Source organism: Phyllobates terribilis, unplaced genomic scaffold (assembly GCF_046119375.1).
Source record: "Phyllobates terribilis strain yellow unplaced genomic scaffold, ASM4611937v1 Scaffold_3__8_contigs__length_932513732, whole genome shotgun sequence".
NCBI lineage: Eukaryota > Metazoa > Chordata > Amphibia > Anura > Dendrobatidae > Phyllobates > Phyllobates terribilis.
Genome location: NW_027362763.1, coordinates 195,438,052 through 195,461,001, shown reverse-complemented (window position 1 = coordinate 195,461,001; position 22,950 = coordinate 195,438,052). Strand labels below are relative to the sequence as shown.

At 43.9% G+C, this 22,950-nt stretch overlaps 1 protein-coding gene across 4 annotated transcripts in view; it reads right to left on the bottom strand.

Annotated features, from left to right (window-relative positions):
- PIK3CB (phosphatidylinositol-4,5-bisphosphate 3-kinase catalytic subunit beta) overlaps positions 1–22,950 on the bottom strand; it is a 178,935-nt gene that overhangs the window by 98,797 nt on the left and 57,188 nt on the right. The gene's annotated exons all lie outside the window — the stretch shown is intronic.

Below are 22,950 nucleotides of genomic sequence, written 5' to 3'. Positions count from 1 at the left end.
TCGGACGAGTTTTATCCGATGTTTTATCAGATAGGCCTTGACCCAATGTTATACTATGAGGCAGAGCAGATTTGCATTTTTTTTTCTCATACCGATTCGGCATGAAAAACAAATGGCAGCATGCTGCGAGTGCCTCCTCAATTCAGATCGCAAGCACCCATTCACGTCTATGGGTGCGTTACATTGGACTGCACTCTAATGTCACCTGAGTGCAGTCCGATATACATGGACACATACAATGGAGAAGATGGACAAATTAAGTTATCCATCTCTTCCACAACTGTTACGATTTTCTCATCCGAAAAAATCAGATCACACTAATCGGATACTCAGCTCGAACCCTTTTCAGAGTTTGAGCCAAGTGTTATTACCATAATCGATTCGACTCTCTAGAGTGTCATGCCTCGTGTGAGAGCCCTGAAAGCCACTTCCGCGTCATGCAGAGCGCAGCATGACCTGAACAGTCTGAAGAGCGGTGATATCACTGAGAAGAGAAGAACAGCGCTGGATCCCGGCGGTAGGCCATTACTGTATATTAAACACATTCACACTACATTACATGTACATATACAAAGATTTAATGAAAAAAAAATAGATGGGAGTGCTTCTGTAAAGAGGACCTGTCACCTGGCAGAAATATGTCGTTTTCTTACATGGTGTAAAGCTGCTTTAGTCTGGAATTGTTGATATTTTGTTTCTGCTCCTCTCCATTCCAGAGATATAGTCCATTCTTCCCCGCATATAATTCCAGTCTGTTTATCCAACTGGGCGTGGTCCCCAAAATGACTCTCATAGAAATTTGAGGACTACACCCACTTGGCAAAAAAAGACAAAATTTATATACAAAGAACAGAGGGCCGTACCTCAAGAATGGAGAGGTGCAGGAACAAAAGAAAAACATGGCCGGATTCAGGAGAACAGCGACATTTACACCAGGGAATAAGAATTACATATTTATAGCAAATAAAAGATCCTCTTTAAAATGGGATTTTGATAGAAGATTATCAAGAAAGAAAAAAAAAATAACAGAATCTCTTTTTAGAGCAGCTGTTAAGTTCTGAGAAGCAATGATGGTCTGAGCTCATGGAATCAGCCGAATCTATGAGAAGTAATTAGAAGTCAAAACTGTTAAGATGAGGGTTTGTTTTTTTTAACTCAAGTCCATCAGATTTTTATTTTCTAGAGCGATCTCACTGTGCCACAAGATACAACCACATGGATCCGCGGCGCCCCCCCCTGCCCATATCACCAAGCTGTCGTTGCAGAACTTTGCTGAACAACATTTCCAGGAAGCAAAAATAGACGTGACTCATGGAGATGGGGTTTTTTTGGGAGCCGAAAAAGTGAATAAGAAAGAATAACACAAAGTGTAGTCATAGCCGCGCAGCAGTGACACAGGCTCTACCCTTAATATAGAATGAGGGCAGTCACGAGCCGCTGGTGGGAAACTGAGTCACTAAGAGGAAGCCAGGAGACCTCAGAGAGCCTGCACCAGGGCGAGGGGTCACCCCTGCCAGGGGTCCCAGCCATACACTTACCACACCGCACCAGGGGAGGGTATGGAACTACAACTCTCAGCATTCCCTGACAATTCAGAAGAGCTACAGACTGAATAAGACTGTCTTCTAACCGCTGTATAATGCAATTTCTTTAAAGAAAGAGTTAACTCTGCAATCACCAAGTGCTTAAACTGATGAGTGGCGCTTACCCCGTAATCTGTGCATTTCCAGCCTGCGCTCAGCAAAGTAATAGGAAACTGATACAGTATTCCTAGCACAACACTACAAATTATGTCAGGGATTACTGGGGCTGCTGTGCTGAGACCTGAGAGTGTTCACTACACGTGTGTTCTGTCAAATGCTTTTATTTGAGCTATTATCTGAAGTATGTGCAGCAATTAGGACGCGGAGAAAGACATACAATGGGGACATTATACTGTGACTTGGTTAATTGATCATAGGTAGCATATTTATTAAACTGGCAAATCATTGCATCAATGATCAATAATAAAATAAATAAATAAGAATAAATTACTATAAAAAATGGCGTATGAATACAGCTCCTGCAACAAAGCTTCCCACCACTAGAGGAGGCTGCACCTCCCTGCACACAGTGTAGCAGGACGACAAAGCGTAAGACACATAGAGGAGGGGGCGAGCGCCACATGTCCATACACAGAACCTCCCCATCAGTCTAGATCTGGGCACGGGGATTATTCTACTCATTTATCTTCATATATAAAAATTCATTTCTGTTGTCTGATCCCTGTTGTTTATGCATGGCCAAATGACTGGACCAATCTGCAACAAGTTTTTTTTATTTTAAAAGGGAAACGGTCAGCAGGTTTTTGACATGTAATCATAGAGCACCATGATGTAGGGGCTACGACTCTGATTCCAACAATGTGTCACTTACTGAGCTGCTTGCTGTCATTTTGATACAATCACAGTTTTCTCTGCAGCATATCTAGCAGGTCTCGGAATGCTGAGCTCTGTATAACCCCGCCCATACCTCTGATTGACAGTTTTCTGTGTACATTGTGCATAGGCAAAAAGCTGCCAATCAGTGGAGGGGCGTGGTTACACAGAGGACTACATGGCACGAGACAACTAGTCCTCTAGTGATAATCTCCTTATAAAACAATGATTTTATTAAATCAACAACAAGCAGCCCAGCAAGTGGCACATCGCTGGAATCAGTGTCTCAGCCCCTACATCACACTGTTCTGCTCTCAGATTACATAGCAATAAACTGCTGACAGATTCCCTTTAACAAAAACATTGAGGCACAATTATGAAACTGTTGAAAGCAAAACAGCCTTTGAATCTCAAAACAACCAATCAGCGAGCTGCTTTTATTTTTCTAGAGAAGAATATGAAATGAAAGCTGCGCTGTGATTGGTTGCTATGGGCAACAAAGGTAGGTTCATGCAGTTTAGTGTGGGGGGGAAAAAAAAGTTAAAATTTAAAAAAAAAACTTTTAAGTGAGATAAGCATAACAGGGTCATTTATTTAATCTTTTTATACAGCCGCACATCAATATTAAAAGGGATGTTCTCGTTATCACAAGTTATCACCTATACGCACTATGGCTGATAATTACTAAACCCGCGGAGGTTCCACAGCCAGGATTAGGGACTTTTTTCCCTCGTCTGAATAAAGCAGCCACTGCCACTCAATTTGATCTCTGCCAGGGATTAAAGATGGCGGAGAGCTGTCCTAGGTCTGCTCTGCTAGTCCAGCAGCTCCGCAGAAGCACAAAGGGTGCTCCATTTAATCGCCTACTTGAAGGAGCAGACAGCAAGTGTGGAGGGAGCACAGGAGCTGAGCTCTCTCCTCACACTGCAGAGGTAGGCTGTGTAAGGCTATGTGCCCACGATGCAGAAATGCTCCGCATTTTTCCTGAGCGTTTCTGCATCTCCCTGGCAGAAAAAAAACGCATGTGGATTGTACATGCGGATTGTACATGCGTTTTTCCTGCCAATGACATGCGGATGTGAAGCGTTCTTCACATGCATTTCTGCATACGGGTTGACAAGCGCTTTCCAAGAGATTTTAGCATCACTTGGAAAGTGCTTGACAACTTGGTCACACTATATAAATTCATGCAACCGGCATGGATTTATATAGTGTGACCAAGTTAATAGTTGAAAAAAAGATTAAAAATTATATAAAAAAAACAACAAAAAAAAACAAACATACTCACCTTCTGATGGCCCCCAGTCTTTTCTTTGCTGTGTCCGGTCTTCCCGGTGTCTCGCGGTGGTCTGAAAGGACCTGGCATGACATCATTTAGTCATGTGACAGGTCACTCGACCGCCGACATCAGCGGTCGCATGACCCGTCACATGACTAAATGACGTCATGGCAGGTCCTTTTAGACCATCGCGAGCTGTAGAAGAGACCGGACGATGCGGAGAAAAGACTGGGGGCCATCAGAAAGTGAGTATAATGTATTTTTTTTCTTTTAAACTCTTTTTTTTTTTTTTTTTTTTTTTTTTTACAAGTTCTATGGTACCCGGGTCTGGAGGAGAGTCTCCTCTTCTCCAAACCCGGGTACCATCTGCACATTGAACCGCATGATATCCGCATGTGCACATGTAGTGATGTGGATACTATGCGATTCAATGCAATTCAATGGCGGCGAAAACGACGCGATTCCACAAAATAATTGTTAGTGCTGCAGATTTCTCCGCAATGATAATCCGCAGCTGAAATTTCCGTAGCATGTGCACAGCACATGCAGATTATCATTGGGGAACATTGAAGACCTTCTACCAAGCGTTTTTTAAGCGTTTCTGCAGCAGAATTGCCGCTGCGGAAACGCTTAAAAAAACGCATAGTGAGCACACTGCCTTACACAGCCAGCATCTGTGTCTAACAACAGCCAGAGTGTGGTACACAGCTGGCAACTTCATGGCTGCTGTTAGCCATTTATTTGCTGCTGTCAATCTTTTACAGCAGTATTTAAACAACATCACTGCTAGAGCGCAAGCACACCAGCTCCCACAGCCCCCCGTAACAAAATCATAGGTCAGATAGGTTACCCTGACAGCCAGAGACCTTCTGCAGGCCTCCCATTGTTGCCATCTTGTTCGTCCTACGAAGCTCAAGCACAGGCTGAGTTCCATCGCGATTTCACTATATTCTACAATATTTTTGTATCAATATGACTGAACCCAGACTAAACCCATGTGGTAGACGCAGTAAAAAGAAAAAAAAACTTTAAATTTTTCAAAACATCACATGTACCCCAAAATGGTATCAATGAATAAAAATAAAGTTTGTCACACAACAAAAGATTCACACGGCTCCATCTATAATGAAATAAAAACATTACAGGTCTTGGAAAATAGCGACACAAACCAAGTTGTTTTTTTTCACCACTTAAAAAAAAAAAATCTATGCAAGTTTGGTATTGCTGTAATGGTACTGACCACATGAATCATGGTACCAGGTCATTTTTATCATGCAAAAACAAAAGCCAAAAAACAAATAGCAGAATTGCATTTTTTTCTGTTCCCTTCTGTACATTTTATTGTAATATGAACAGTGTCAATCAAAACCACAACTCATCCCGTAAAAAAAATTTTTTTTTTTTAAATTGCACAGTCCTGAAGGGGTTAATAACCTTTGCCAGTTTCCGCTCATGCCACTGAAAAGACTTCTGAAAGATAGCAGGAACAGGGTGATAAAGCTCCCTATTATAACAGTATCACAATGGAATGGTATGTGCAGAGCCCAGATCCCGTCTGCTGCGCGGCGCTGAGTCAGCGGCTACTAAGCCCATTTGTGACCTTCTCAATCAGAAAACACCGACTCAAATGATGAACACTTTCCATAACAGACAGAGAAGAAGAGAAGAAAAAACTTCAATAGATGAAAAGAAAACAAGTATTCTCAATGCAAAACATGATAAACTAATCAAATGAAATATTGATATGCTATGAAAATTAATATATGAGGGGAAGCAGTCATTAGATCCATGCTGCCCAAACCCCGGACAGCATCGATCACAGCCCGCCCGCACAAGGGAGGTTTTACTCGGAAATGTAGTTTTGAAAAAACATAGTTTGATGAGCCGACCGGGGACTATAAGGAGAGACCGGACTAGTCCAGTGCGGCCCACGGCCCGCTGCTCCCCTCCCATGTGTGTACAAAGGGAGAGACCTGTCAATCAAATGGAGCTGGACAGGGGGAAGCCGGCCGGGGACGTCATCGGGTTCCCTTTCGATCATCACAAATAATAAAAACGTTGGTCCTTTTGAGGATTCGTGCTTCAGTCCCAAGGCCACACACATTACTTTTTCTTCTGACTCAGTAAGTGAAAATCAGTCCTCGTTTCTTCTTCCTTGTTCCGGACCCATTTTTGGTTCATGTGTCGGCATGCGCGGGCCGCAGAGGCCATATTGGGGGATGTAAATTTTTACTTTTGAACAGAAATGACACAGTCCGTATTTAAAACAGTATGCAGGTCACTGAAAGCACAATGACTTGTCACAAGGCACAGATAGGAATATTATTATTTATATAGCGCCATTGATTCCATGGTGCTGTACGCAAGAAGGAGTTACATACCAGACACAGACATCACTTACATGAATACATAATGAGAGCACATGCATATCATTATGGCAGAACTGAAAATAAAGATTACACAAGAACCACAGGACAGATTTCATCAACCAAGGTATCATTTTACTCAGTGTAATTGCGTCGACCTGATAGAGTATGTAGTTTACTGAGCACAATCCTGCTGAGAGGTGCGCTTTGAATAGTAAAATAGTGGTGGGGAAGGGGGGGGGGCTGGAAAAATCAAATACTTCTCCATATACATTTATGTGCCCTGATGTTGGGATGTCATTTGCTGTAAAGCTTGTAAATCACTGCTGTATGATGGATGCCATGCTGCACAGAATTACTACCAGAGACCACAGTGAGTGCATGTGTAGCTTGCAACATTAAAAAGGGTTGTCCAAATTTGGTACAAAAGTCTGCAGTCACTCTGTGTGACTGCAGACTTGAGAATGTTCACATTGCATATACTGTCAGGCTTCTCCGATGCCGGCGGTGAGACCCGGGCGGGAAGCAATATGCATACTTCCGGCCACATTCCCACTAGAGATGCCCGGACCCTGCTCAGAATTACTGAGTGACTGCAGACTTTCGTGCCAAACGTGGACAACTCCTTTAAAACCAGGACTAAATGGCAAATCTGGCTGTGAAAGAGGATGCACAGCCACATTATAGCATAACGCAGGGGTATGTAGATGCATTGCAACCTGCAGAGTACCACGACTGCAATAAGCAAGTTGCAAAAAAATCCAATTCAGAATTTTTGCGAGTTGCTTGTCCTAGCACCTTATAGGTCGCAATACAAGCCAATCCGGCTGCATTACACTGCAATGTAGGCCGAAGCGCCTGTGTCACTTACCATCCATTCTCAGACAAATCGCAAGGCCAAAAACATTTGTGCAAACACTGTGCATCCTGCTGTCATACAACTGTTTAAGGGCGGCAATTTTGCTGTACAAGAAAAACAAATGCTTGGCGGTATCCAAGATAGGCATTGTCTGGGAAGGAAGGGTGGAAGCGCATACCCCAGGAGAAGAGTCTGCAGAAACACCAAGTTGTACTATAAGCAGAGATTTCACATAGTGCGCTCTGGAAGACACAAATGTGAATATTTCTGCAATGAAGTGATGTAGAGCAAAAAGGAAAAAAGAGTGGCAGAATCAGGGAATTTTTACAAGGTATTACACTCAATGACTTTGAGCAAGAGACAGGTCCTCGTAAAGTGACTCTTGGAGAGAAAAAAGCCATCAGAATGCAAAGAAGAGCGGTTTGAAGTGGAGAAGACACAGTACTAGATTGCAAGGTAAATTATTATTATTAGTTTGCAGAAAACTTGTTTTGGAAGTGAAGTAATCCTGGGTGTAATCAGCTATGATCCGTGCTGCAGTTTGCAGGGCCCCAGATCCATGAAGCCGCCTTAGCATCACTTGGGAATTTATTTTTCTACTGATACAATCAAATCTCGGAAGAAGAACTTGAATCCCAAGCAGAAAGACAAAAAAAACCCACAGAATAACTCCTTTCTATAAAACCACTTATAGTGGAGTATAAAGTAAACTAAATCTGAATAACATCTCGAATATGAGCAGCGCGAGGACGATTCATTTATAATTAATGCGGCGATCCATAGTGCAGAAAAACAAAAGGAAAATGACTTCACAACAGATCGATAGCCCATTTCTGGGCGTCTAGCGGCACGGAGTATTCTGTGCCAGGAGTTTCCAGGGCTCCATGGTAAGCACTTAGTGGAAAGCTGTAATTTCTTCTATTATGTCCCCCCCACCATTTCCCTAACTGGAAAAGTCAGTTTTGCACGGGGAGGCTTGTAATTATCTCAGCATGGAATGGGTGGGAATCACCTGCGCGGCGTGTGAGGAGACCAACCAAAATGAAATATTCCAGCTGAATATACAAGAACAGGACATCTGGGGAATTACAGAATTGCAGAGGATATTTTAGGTAGTTTATGTCCTTAGTGAGCAAAGCGGTAACAAAGAGGCCCTGTGTGCTCACAGTACATTTGGCTGAATGGCCATTTCAAGAGCTGTGTAACTTACGAGAGTGTTCGTCTCACTGCGGAGGGGTCATGTGGCAGTAAAGAGGTCAAGACAAACACCCCAGAAATAACGCAATTCTCCATAACGCTGCAGTTATCCGGAGACAAAACGGAGATGTCTCAGTGTGAGCCACAGCCCCTGTGATTGGGGTCTGGATCACAACGGCACAATGTGCAGAGCCCGCCACCTCTGCTGGGACCTGCTATACACACAGACACAGCGGAGGCTTCACAGCAGGACATGGTGGAGATACTAATAGAGGAAGCGCTGTAGTGGAGATTGCCGAGAGTCACATTAATGTTTCATGACCGCTGTCCTGCCAGCAGATGAGGAAACGCTTCTCCAGTGGGATTCTGTATAACGCTCTGCAAAAGAAAAACAGGACAAAATAGGTTCTCCTCTCCGGATTATTACTGTATATAATGGAGAGGAGATAACTGATCATTCCAAAAAATAATTTCCATGACATATGGATATTAATAATTCATATGTAAATTAATACCTAGAGAAACTAGGAAGATGTCTGGCACCCATCTACTCTCTTAAAACATGCTACATGCATGTCAGGGGCGAGGTGGCAACTATGGCAGGGATTGTACATATTTCTGAAGCTAGGCCTCGCGTGCGTTATTCTATGGGGGCATGCAATACTTTAAGATTCATAGTTAAAGGGGTTGTCCACTACTTGGACAACTCCTTCTAGGGCAAATTCAGAGAAGTTCAGAGAAGAGCTACCAGGATGGCGAGCGGACTGCAAACTATGTCCTATGAGGAACGGTTAAAGGATCTGGGAATGTTTAGCTTGCAAAACAGAAGGCTGAGAGGAGACTTAATAGCTGTCTACATATATCTGAAGGGATGTCAGTGTAGAGGGATCATCCTTATTCTCATTTGCACATGGAAACACGAGAAAAAATGGGATGAAGCTGAAAGGGAGAAGATACAGATTAGAAATCAGAAAACATTTTTTGACAGTGAGGGTGATCAATGAGTGGAACAGGCTGCCACAAGAGGTGGTGAGTTCCCCTTCAATGGACGTCTTCATACAGAGGCTGGACAGTCATCTGTCTGGGATGGTTTAGTGAATCTTGCATTGAGCAGCGGGTTGGACACAATGACCCTGGAGGTCCCCTCCAACTCGAACATTCTAGGATTCTATATCGGACTCTGAAAAGTCACAAATTGTTACAAATCTTACAGAGGTATGCAGCACTCTTGAAATTGATACGATATTGGGGCGAGATCACAGAATCATCAAAAGTTTTGTTGCAAATAGTCAGAGTGGCAAACAAGTGTTGAGAAAAAGAGAGGCATATTATCTGCCAAAGATGTGAGAAGAACCAAATCTGAAGCAACCAGGAAGCCATTATCCTCCAGTGCTGCCATATTTCACAACTGCAACCTCCCTGGAGGCCCAGAAGTACAAGGTGATCAGTGCTCAGAGACTTGGCCGAAGTAAGGAAGGCTGAGCCCGACCACCACTGAGCAAGACACAGAAGTACAAGGTGTTCAGTGCTCAGAGACATGGCCGAGGTAAGGAAGACTGAGCCCGACCACCACTGAGCAAGACACAGAAGTACAAGGTGTTCAGTGCTCAGAGACATGGCCGAGGTAAGGAAGGCTGAGCCCGACCACCACTGAGCAAGACACAGAAGTACAAGGTGTTCAGTGCTCAGAGACATGGCCGAGGTAAGGAAGGCTGAACACAACCACCACTGAGCAAGACACAGAAGTACAAGGTGTTCAGTGCTCAGAGACATGGCCGAGGTGAGGAAGGCCTAAACTGACCACCACTGAGCAATACACAGAAGTACAAGGTGTTCAGTGCTCGGAGACATGGCCGAGGTAAGGAAGGCTGAGCCCGACCACCACTGAGCAAGACACAGAAGTACAAGGTGTTCAGTGCTCGGAGACATGGCCGAGGTAAGGAAGGCTGAGCCCGACCACCACTGAGCAAGACACAGAAGTACAAGGTGTTCAGTGCTCAGAGACTTGGCCGAAGTAAGGAAGGCTGAGCCCGACCACCACTGAGCAAGACACAGAAGTACAAGGTGTTCAGTGCTCAGAGACATGGCCGAGGTAAGGAAGGCTGAGCCCGACCACCACTGAGCAAGACACAGAAGTACAAGGTGTTCAGTGCTCAGAGATTTGGCCGAAGTAAGGAAGGCTGAGCCCGACCACCACTGAGCAAGACACAGAAGTACAAGGTGTTCAGTGCTCAGAGACATGGCCGAGGTTAGGCTAAGTGCCCACGTTGCGGAACTGAAGCATATTTTTTACGCTTCTCCCTGGCGGGAAAATCGCATGCGGATTTTACATGCGGTTTTCCCGCCAGGTAGAAGCGTTTGTGAGGCGTCTTTGCATGCATTTCCGCAAGCGGGTTATCAAGCACTTCTCCAAGTGATTTAAGCATCACTTGGAAAGTGCTTGACAACTTGTTCACACTATATAAATCCATGCAACCGGCATGGATTTATATAGTGTGACCAAGTAATAGTTAAAAAAAAAGAGACATGGCCGAGGTAAGGAAGGTCAAACCTGACCACTACTGAGCAAGACACAGAAGTACAAGGTGGTCAGTTCTCAGAGACATGGCCGAGGTAAGGATGGTCGAACCTGACCACCACTGAGCAAGACACAGAAGTACAAGGTGTTCAGTGCTCAGAGACATGGCCGAGGTAAGGAAGGTCGAACCTGACCACCACTGAGCAAGACACAGAAGTACAAGGTGTTCAGTGCTCAGAGACTTGGCCGAAGTAAGGAAGGCTGAGCCCGACCACCACTGAGCAAGACACAGAAGTACAAGGTGTTCAGTGCTCAGAGACATGGCCGAGGTAAGGAAGGCTGAACACAACCACCACTGAGCAAGACACAGAAGTACAAGGTGTTCAGTGCTCAGAGACTTGGCCGAAGTAAGGAAGGCTGAGCCCGACCACCACTGAGCAAGACACAGAAGTACAAGGTGTTCAGTGCTCAGAGACATGGCCGAGGTAAGGAAGGCTGAGCCCGACCACCACTGAGCAAGACACAGAAGTACAAGGTGTTCAGTGCTCAGAGATTTGGCCGAAGTAAGGAAGGCTGAGCCCGACCACCACTGAGCAAGACACAGAAGTACAAGGTGTTCAGTGCTCAGAGACATGGCCGAGGTAAGGAAGGCTGAACACAACCACCACTGAGCAAGACACAGAAGTACAAGGTGTTCAGTGCTCAGAGACATGGCCGAGGTAAGGAAGGCTGAACACAACCACCACTGAGCAAGACACAGAAGTACAAGGTGTTCAGTGCTCAGAGATTTGGCCGAAGTAAGGAAGGCTGAAACCGACCACCACTGAGCAAGACACAGAAGTACAAGGTGTTCAGTGCTCAGAGACATGGCCGAGGTTAGGCTAAGTGCCCACGTTGCGGAACTGAAGCATATTTTTTACGCTTCTCCCTGGCGGGAAAATCGCATGCGGATTTTACATGCGGTTTTCCCGCCAGGTAGAAGCGTTTGTGAGGCGTCTTTGCAGCGTCTTTGCATGCATTTCCGCATGCGGGTTATCAAGCACTTCTCCAAGTGATTTAAGCATCACTTGGAAAGTGCTTGACAACTTGTTCACACTATATAAATCCATGCAACCGGCATGGATTTATATAGTGTGACCAAGTAATAGTTAAAAAAAAAGAATCAGAATGGTAAAAAATAAAAAAATAAAGTTTATACTCACTTTCCGATGCATTCTCTGCCCCGTCCGGAGTCTTGAGCGGCTCACGCTGTTGTGTGCAGGACCTGCGGTGACGTCATTGAGTCATGTGATGGGTCACGACTCAATGACGTGGCAGGTCCTTCACACAACAGCGTGACGGCGGGAAAACACCGGGAAAACATCAGAAGATAAGTATAAACTTTATTTTTTCTTTTTTTACAGGTTCTTTTGTACCCAGGTCTGGATGAGAGTCTCCTCTCATCCAGACTTGGGTACTATCCGCACATTGATTCCGCTGCGCTTCCGCAAAATTAATGAACATGCTGCGGATTTTTGACCGCAGCATATACGCTGCGGAAAAATCTGCAGCATGGGCATTGACATTGCGGAATGCCATTGGGGACCATGGGGTCCGGATATACATGCGTTTTACAAGCGTTTACGCTGCGGAAATTCCGCAGCATATACGCTTGTAATACGCAACGTGGGCACGCAGCCTGAGGGAGGTCGAACCTGACCACCACTGAGCAAGACACAGAAGTACAAGGTGTTCAGTGCTCAGAGATATGGCCGAGGTAACGAGGCTGAAAGCCAACCACCACTGAGCAAGACACAGGTGAAATGTCAAGACTGGGCCAAGAAATATCTGAAGACAGGTGTTTCAAAGGTTTTATGGAGTGATGAGATGAAAGTGATTCTTAATGGAGCAGATGAATGGGCCTGAGGTTGGATCAATAACAGGCACAGACCTCCACTTTCACTCAGACGCCAGCAAGGTGGAGGTGGGGTACTACAAATGGACTGGAATTATTAAAGATGAGCTTGTTGGACATTTTTGGGTTGAATATGGAGTCAAAAATCATCTACCATGCCTACTGCCAGTTTTAGAAGACATTTTCTTTAAGCAGTGGTACAGGAACAAGTCTGCATCTTTCAAGACAACCATGATTTTTATGCAGGACAAAGCTCCATCACAGCATCAAAGTCTTCACTGCTCGGCTGCCAGTAAAGGCCTTAAAGATGGAAAAATAATTGTAACATCTCTGGCGGCGTGCTTGCATAGTGCACTACCTCCCACCATGCAAGACAGCAATCTTACCCATCAGTCCAGCCTGCAAAGCTTGCTGCAGTTCATGCTGTGTGCATGTCTCTTGACTGACTGCTTAGGGTGGCGGCTCGGTTACTTCCTGATTCTTATAGCTGCTGTAGGCGCACCTCTAATGCGTCTCCAGCCTATTTCTGTGAGTCACTGGATATTTAAACCCCCTCCACCCAGAAGGAGGAGCCTGAGCAACACCTTCACTCAGTTTGTATTTGCAACTGAATTGCCAGGTCCTGTCCTGTATCTTGTCTGTTTCTGCTACCCTGGGGGCCGTATACCAAGGCCTTTTACCTGTATCTCTGACTTTTAGTCTGTTCTGCCACCCTGGGGGCATATACCCAGGTCTGTTACCTGTATCTGTGACTTCTAGTCCATTTCCGCCACCCTGGGGGCCGTATACCCAGGCTCGTTCCTGTATCTTGTTGCAGTATCAGTTCCTGTCTGAACTGTCTCTTAGCCTGTTACCTGTTTTATCTCTATGTCCGCACCCTCCCTTTTCCTGCAGTGTCTGAACTAGCACCTAACTCCTACTCATAGTCTCTGTACTTCGGTTTGTGAGTTTTGTGTCCACTCGCTACTTCATTGTAAGTACCTTGTGTGTATCTGGTTTTGCTTGTCCCTTTTTCCCTTTCTCCGTATCTATCTCCTGTGTTCTAGCCATCTTCCTGTATCTTTCAGTCTGTTCCATGTGAACAGAGCCTTGTCCTCTCTGCCTGCACCGTCAGACCTGTTCTGCTCTGCCTAGCCCACCGCTCCGGCGGTTCCTCTCTGCTCTGCCTTGTTCACCGCACCTGCAGTTTAGTTCTGCTCTGCTTGCTCACCGCTCCGGCGCTTCCCCTCTGCTCTGCCTAGCCTACCGCTCCGGCGGTTCCTCTCTGCTCTGCCTTGTTCACCGCACCTGCGGTTTTGCTCCACTCTGCTTGCTCACCGCAACTGCGGTTTCGCTTTGCTCTGCCTTGTCCACCGCACCTACGGTTCCGCTCTGCTCTGCCTTGTCCTCCGCTCCGGCGGTTTTATAAGTGGGATTTCTTGCCTTATAAATGGGGTTGGGACCATCAGTTGTGTTGTGCAGAAGTCTGGTGGATACACAGCTGATAGTCCAACTGAATAGACTGTTAGAATTTGTATTATGGCAAGAAAAAAGCAGCTAACAGTCTATTCAGTAGGACTATCAGCTGTGTATCCACAAGACTTCTGCACAACACAACTGATGGTCCCAACCCCATTTATAAGGCAAGAAATCCCACTTATTAAACCTGACAGGGCACACCTGTGAAGTGAGAACCATTTCCGGTGACTACCTCTTGAAGCTCATCAAGAGAATGCCAAGAGTGTACAAAGCAGTCATCAAAGCAAAAGGTGGCTACTTTGAAGAACCTAGAATTTAAGACATATTTTCAGTTGTTTCACACTTTTTTGTTAAGTATATAATTCCACATGTGTTAATTCATAGTTTTGATGCCTTCAGTGTGAATGTACAATTTTCATAGTCATGAAAATACAGAAAAATCTTTAAATGAGAAGGTGTGTCCAAACTTTTGGTCTGTACTGTATGTCGCAGTGAACATGAATAGTTGGAGCTACACTTTACATTACGTGACTTCTTGGAATACAATAATGGCTGAAACACTGCAAATAAGGAGTGTTGATACAGTAAATTAAGCTGAAAACCCTTTAGCGAATGATTAACTGTCCATGAGGGTCACATTATATAACGTACAGATGTGGTACAAGAACATTGTGCCCCCTAATATAACAGATTAGTCACAAGTAATGACCAGTGAATGGTATGTTATATATTTACAAAACACAGAAAAAGCCAAATATACAGAAAGTTTACTAAGCAGAAACGGCTCTGAGTCGCCATAAAGTATTGGTATTGGGTACAAAACAGTAGTCATAAAAACCCACGGCTGCAGTGATGGAGCGCCATTACCCGTGTATTTAAATGCTGACATTTCGGAATATAGTCCCTGCTTCTCCCTGAGAAGGGATCCTGGTGATCTAAGAACCCATGGACAAGAATATTTGGATATAAGATAATATCTGTATAGAAGTGTATAACAACAGGTTGATTGTTATTCTAAAAAAATAAATTTAATATTCATTAACATCTTAACGACTAACAATACGCATTAAAACGGTGGTCAGGAATAAGTGAATAGCGCCTCACTCCTCCACAGGCACATTTCCCGCGGGTGACAGCTGTACATGACAGCTGACAACCTGCGGATTCGACCCCGGACTGTCTAGTTACCAATCAGGGCCGATTAACCTCTTAAATACCGACAGCGGTATCTAAGTGGTTAAAAGACCCCCTATGGCAGGATCTGAGCCACCGCGATCGTAATCGCACGTGCCAATTGTGGCCATGGTACCTTGAGGTCCCCAGGATATGGTGGGTATGGTGTCACTTTGAACTTGTCTGTCCCATCATTTTAGGTGCATTTTTTAGTGCACAAGTGTGGGCGACCACAGATCTGTGCACGCCTAAAAAGATGGAGACCACCATAGCAGATGCCAAATGGAGTCCAAAGTGGCATGGATTTATATAGAGTGACCAAGTTAATAGCTAAAAAAAGAATAAAAATGGTAAAAAAAAAACCAAAGCAAACCATTATACTCACCTTCTGATGTCCCGCGGTCTTCTCTCTGGTGCGTCCGGTGTCTTGGGCAGCTCTCGGTGGTGTAAAAGGACCTTCCGTGATGTCATTAAGTCATGTGATAGGTTAGCGGTTGCATGACCTGTCACATGACTAAATGACGTAATGGAAGGTCCTTTTACACCATCGCGAGCCACCGGAGAGAAGACCGCGGGCCATCAGAAGGTGAGTATAATGTTTTTGTTTTTTTTTTCATTTTAAATTCTTTTTTATTTTACAGGTACTATGGTACCCGGGTCGGGATGAGAGTCTCCTCTTCTCCAGACCCGGGTACCATCCGCACATTGAATCGCTTAATATTGCATGTGCACATGTAGTGATATTAAGAGATTCAATGGCGGCAATTACACCGCGTTTCCGCAAAAATAATGGAATTGCTGCGGATTTTTCCGAAATGATAATAAGCAGCGGAAATTTCCGCAGCATGTGCACAGCACATGGGGATTATCATTGGAGACCATGGGGCACGTATTACCAAGCGTTTTCGCTGTGGAAATTTCGGGGCAAAAACGCTTGAAAAACGCATAGTGGGCACACAGCCTAACAGAGGAAGTTTTTCCCATATACACACTTTGTTCCTCATTTTAATAACTAGTGGATTTAGATTTAATGGAATAATCTCCTGTGTTTTATTAGTAATGTAAATCCCCAGATACTGAAATTTCTGAACTACTGGAATGTAGGACAGACTCTCCCAAATTGAAATACTCCTGAAATCCAAAGGTAGAAGAGAGGATTTAGAGCAGTTTATTGTCAGGCCCGAAACAGTCCCAAATCTCTCAATTGTGTTCATTATGTTTGGAATAGAGCTATCAGAGTTATTAATGAATAATAATAGGTCATCAGCATATACAGCAATCTTTTCTTCTTTGTTCCAACACTTAAAACCCTCTATACCTGGGTGTCTCCAAATAACACAAGCTAACGGTTCTACTGTAAGTGCAGAGAAGCGCGATAGCGGGCAGCCTTGGGCCAAACAGTGGTTTATGATGACATACTGACCTACCCCCTCCACCCCTCCAGTGTTCGAAATTGCACAATAAATTATGGGATCCAGTTTCACATAATTAACCCTTGTGTAATGGACAAATTTGCAACAAATAAAAAAAAAATATTTTTACCACTAGAATGTTATATTTCCACGTCCCAATGTTATAAAATTCTGTGAGGCACCTATGGGTTCAAAATACTCACTACATCCCTAGATGAATTACTTAGGCAGTGAAGTTTCTAATATGGTGGGGGGAGGGGGGGATTCTGCTGTTCTGGCACCTTAGGGGCTCGGACACAATCTATTCAAACAGAATCTGCTTTCTAAAAGCCAAGTATCGCTCCTTCCCACCCGACCCTGCCGTGAGCTCAAACACTAGTGAACAACCACATATCGGGTACTGCCACGTTCAGTAAAAATTGCATAACAAACTATGGGGTCCATTTTCTCCTCCTACCCCTCGTGTAAATTATAAATTTGGTTCTAAAACAGTATTGTAGTGGAAAAAAATTAATTTTTTTTGTTTTCACATCTAAAAAAAAATGTAAAAAGTTTCATCAATCACCTGTAGGCTAAAAATGCTCAGTACACCCCTAGATGAATTCCTTAAGGGGTCTGATTTCCAAAATGGGGTCACTTGTGGGGGTTTCTACGGTTTTGTTACCTCAAGGGCTCTGTAATGAGACCTGGTGCCTGCAAACTATTCCAGCCAAATTTACAGTTATATGAAAAAGTTTGGGCACCCCTATTAATCTTAAGCTTAATGTTTTCTTAAAATTGGTGTTTTTGCAACAGATATTTCAGTTTGATATATGTAATAACTGTGTGCAGCATCTGAAACAACGGATACTGGAAGCCTGTGCTAGCATTTCTTCTGCAGTGTTGCTATCAGTGTGTGAAGAGTGGGAGAAGAGAGTTGCATTGACAATCCAACACAATGGGCAGCACTTTGAACACATTTTATAAGTGGTCATAAACTTGTAAAAAACTAATGAAAGAATAAAAGTTACGTTAAAACCAAGCACACCATTGTTTTTCTTATGAAATTCTCAATAAGTTTGATGTGTCACATGACCCTCTTCCCATTGAAAAAAATAAAGTTGAACCTAAAATGGCCGACTTCAAAATGGCCGCCATGGTCACCACCCATCTGGAAAAGTTTTCCCCCTCCCATATACTAATGTGCCACAAACAGAAAGTTGATATCACCAACCATTCCCATTTAATTTAGGTGTATCCATATAAATGGCCCACCCTGTATAGAGGTTTCTATGCAAAAAAAAAATGGAAGAAAGAAAATGAAGGATTTCTTTACAGCACTCCTTGAAGAAAAAACTTTAGCGGATCCTGGATGATTTTGTGCTGAAACATCAACACATTACAAGACTGCAGCGGTTTCTTCAGGGCAATGCACCATATAATGAGGATCATTTTCCCTTCCATAATTCCATTGAAAAAAATCAATGAATGGCACAACATTCCAGTTACAAATGGAGGTGGCAGTGCAGGGCACCAAGCAATGGGCCTCTCATGGCTTCCAGCAAGGTCCCTCATTTATTCAATTACCTCGGTTTCTTTAAAACACAGACACAAATGAATAAAGCAGCTGTGCTTCAGGAAGTCCTATCCGGCTCCCTGCCTCGTTCTCTCATGTGTTCTCCAAGAGGATACCGGCATCACAATATCAATGGAGTGCCAGCGTCATCCAGCATGAGAACGGGCACAGCACTGGGCTGCACAGGAGCAACCAAGCGAGTCCAATCAATGTTTGGGTTTTTTCCGTCATCGCAGGGAATGCACATATATAAACATGCAAATGTGTATAATATATGTATGTATTATATACAGTACAGACCAAAAGTTTGGACACACCTTCTCATTTAAAGATTTTTCTGTATTTTCATGACTATGAAAATTGTACATTCACACTGAAGGCATCAAAACTATGAAATAACACATGTGGAATTATATACTTAACAAAAAAGTGTGAAACAACTGAAAATATGTCTTATATTCTAGGTTCTTCAAAGTAGCCACCTTTTGCTTTAATGACTGCTTTGCATTCTCTTGATGAGCTTAAAGAGGTAGTCACCGGAAATGGTCTTCCAACAATCTTGAAGGAGTTCCCAGAGATGCTTAGCACTTGTTGGCCCATTTGCCTTCACTCTGCGGTCCAGCTCACCCCAAACCATCTCGATTGGGTTCAGGTCTGGTGACTGTTGAGGCCAGGTCATCTGGCGTAGCACCCCATCACTCTCCTTCTTGGTCAAATAGCCCTTACACAGCCTGGAGGTGTGTTTGGGGTCATTGTCCTGTTGAAAAATAAATGATAGTCCAACTAAACGCAAACCGGATGGAATAGCATGCCGCTGCGAGATGCTGTGGTAGCCATGCTGGTTCAGTATACCTTCAATTTTGAATAAATCCCCAACAGTGTCACCAGCAAAGCACCCCCACACCATCACACCTCCTCCTCCATGCTTCACGGTGGGAACCAGGCATGTAGAGTCCATCCGTTTACCTTTTCTGCGTCGCACAAAGACACGGTGGTTGGAACCAAAGATCTCAAATTTGGACTCATCAGACCAAAGCACAGATTTCCACTGGTCTAATGTCCATTCCTTGTGTTCTTTAGCACAAACAAGTCTCTTCTGCTTGTTGCCTGTCCTTAGCAGTGGTTTCCTAGCAGCTATTTTACCATGAAGGCCTGCTGCACAAAGTCTCCTCTTAACAGTTGTTGTAGAGATGTGTCTGCTGCTAGAACTCTGTGTGGCATTGACCTGGTCTCTAATCTGAGCTGCTGTTAACCTGCGATTTCTGAGGCTGGTGAAGCGGATAAACTTATCCTCAGAAGCAGAGGTGACTCTTGGTCTTCCTTTCCTGGGGCGGTCCTCATGTGAGCCAGTTTCTTTGTAGCGCTTGATGGTTTTTGCAACTGCACTTGGGGACACGTTCAAAGTTTGCCCAATTTTTCAGACTGACTGACCATCATTTCTTAAAGTAATGATGGCCACTCGTTTTTCTTTACTTAGCTGCTTTTTTCTTGCCATAATACAAATTCTAACAGTCTATTCTGTAGGACCATCAGCTGTGTATCCACCTGACTTCTGCACAAACACAACTGATGGTCCCAACCCCATTTATAAGGCAAGAAATCCCACTTATTGAACCTGACAGGGCACACCTGTGAAGTGAAAACCATTTCCGGTGACTACCTCTTGAAGCTCATCAAGAGAATGCCAGGAGTGTGCAAAGCAGTCATCAAAGCAAAAGGTGGCTACTTTGAAGAACCTAGAATATAAGACATATTTTCAGTTGTTTCACACTTTTTTGTTAAGTATATAATTCCACATGTGTTAATTCATAGTTTTGATGCCTTCAGTGTGAATGTACAATTTTCAAAGTTATGAAAATACTGAAAAAATTTTAAATGAGAAGGTGTGTCCAAACTTTTGGTCTGTACTGTATGCACACATACATACATTACATACACACACAGACCTAGAATGACTACATATGTATGTATGTAAATATATACACGCACATTATTTATGCACACTTACATATGGTACATTATACACACACACACCTAGGTTGACTATGTATGTGTGTATATTATATATGCAAACATGCATACAAACATACATAGTATACATACACACCCTTAGAATGACTATGTATGTATGTATGTATGTATGTATGCATGTATGTATATATTATATATGCACACATACATACATTATATACACCCACACACCTAGAATGACTCTATATGTATACATTATATATGCACACATACATACATTATACACACACCTAGAATGACTATGCATGCATGTATGTATGTATGTATGTATGTATGTATGTGTAAATACGCACACACACATTCATTCTGGGGACACGGTGTTTATTTTTTATATACTGTATATTCGCCAGGGGTGTTCCGAGGCCAAAGCGGTTGGAGAACACCAAGACACTGGTGTATGTATACAAGTCTATTGATAATTTTTTTTTTTAATGCCAGCTTATGCATAGCTCCAGTTTTTTCCCCATACATAAACAGCACAAACTTGGGAATGGAGAGGTCAGTGAAAAGAAGAATGATCATATCTGTCCCTTCAATATAAATTAAGTTGTGACACCCCAATAATCACAATACTTGCCCCTTGCAGGTTTAGTACTTGTACGGAGGATCCTCTCTGTCTTATGGAAATAAAGCTATATTTTACATACACCCCTACTAGGAGAGCCTGCGGCTGAGCTCTCCATATATGCCGAGGTTCTCCCGGCAGTGAGAAGAATGCAGGACGTCCCCGGGATGTGCATGGAGGAGACATGAGCCGACACGCTCCCCAGCATACCTGTGAGTGCTCAGAGCTGGCAGCCGTCCTGCGGGCATTACATAACGCTACTTCTATGTTCTCCTCTCCATATATCACTTCTAGAAGCTGCACACCCAGTTTTTATGATAAAATGAAGAAAATACAGGTTCAGCATCACTCATCACCAAATCAGACCAGGGGATATCAGAAATGGCACAGTCAACATGAATATGGAGTTATTTTTTTTTACCTAAATGATCACTGTCAATTCAACAAACATAGTCCTTGCATTTTCCATCAGAGGAGTCTAACAAAACTGTAAAATACTTTATTTCCACATATTAAAAGGGAATCTGTCAGTAGGATCAACCCTCCTAAGCCGTCTATATGGGCATGTAGGTCAGAGGAAGCTGAATAACATGATACCTTCATATCTGCGATACAATGTTTTATTCCAGAGAAATACATGTTTTTTATATGTAAATGAGTTGTTAAGATCTATGGGCCGGACATAGATCTCCCTGAGAGAATCTGTCTCCAGAGATTCTTTTAAATGAAAGAGGCGTTACCTGTGTGAGACATGTAATGACTGACGGTCGGCTCTCCTGATCTACACTGGTAACATTCCCTTTCAATTATAATAAGCTCTGGAGGCAGATTCTTGAGAAGATCTATCGGCCGGACATAGATCTCAACAGCTCATTTACATATTAAGAAAAATGTGGCTTTCTCTGGAATAAGACATTGGATGGCAGATATCACAGTATCATGTTATTCAGCTTCCTGTGACCTACATGCCCATAAAGAAGGCTTAGGAGGGTTCATCCTACTGACAGATTCCCTTTAAATCTTCACACCAAGATGCCGACCACTATGTATCTTCCTTCTGTCTAATGTGTTTCCCACTTTCTGTTGTCAGTTGTAACGGTTGTAATTGGCAGTTTTACACTTAGCTGACTCTTGTTCCCCACAAGGCAGTTGAAGGCTGATGCGGGTGTTGTTTTCTTCTGGCTTCCCCGCCTAAACAACGCTCAGTCTTCTGGCGGCAGCTGGCGGTCTCCGGTTTGACCCGCTGAGCCCCTAGTCCATAACACTGCACCTCACTTGCTCGGCTCCACGGACCCGGTGTCTCTTCTCCCTCTAGTCGGGCTGGACTCCAACTGTCAACTCTCCGCTTTCCCGCGCAAAACTCCTTTTTCTCCCTCTTCCTAGACACGCCCCCAGCTCCCTGGTCACCTGACTCCTGAGATCTGGCTTTGGACACACCCCCAGCTTCCCAGTCACCTGACTCCTGTGCTCGCAGTCCGTCTTCCCCCTGGAACAAGAGGCACGGCCCCGGCAGTTCTGGATCCCTTGTTCTGAAAGTACTTACAGCAGCAGAGACACAGAACGATTATCAGAACAGGTGGCAAGATTTTGTCTCTTGTCCTGTTCACTTGTCTGTCAAACAGAATACAGATAGATGGGTTTCAGTCCAGGGAAGGCAGAACATCGGACAATAGCTAGTAACAAAGGAAATTCCTGCAGCTATAGTGCTGGCAGAATGCCGATGAAAAGGAACGAGCCAGTGAAGGTGGATGGCAAGTTACAGACCTTGTGAATTGAATGGTTCCTAGACATTCTATACTGTCATGTGCACCAAGAGCGGGAATGAGCCTGACGAAGATAACCTCATACAGTGCCAAGCTCGGCTATCTTTTCCAATGTGTCATGTGCGACCATTCAAATCCTACCAGCCACAAAGGAGAAGGGGGGCGTTCTGTGATGGAGCCAAACCAGATCTAACAATTTTGATTTATAGAGCAGAGAAGTGGTAAAGGTGATTCCGGTCTACAGAAATTAAGCAATCATGGACCATGAGATGATGAGCAGTGAATGGCGGCGTAGCTTCATAGAGCAATATGGAGGAGGGTTCTAGAGTTTCCAACACAACGGAGTTATCAAGTTCACATTTTAAATGCGGAGCTGAGCCTTTCTCCTGCAGCGTCACTGATGTAATGGGCACAGATGATTTGTTTTCCCAGCAGGCGCAGTGAAAGTAAAGCGTAATTACAC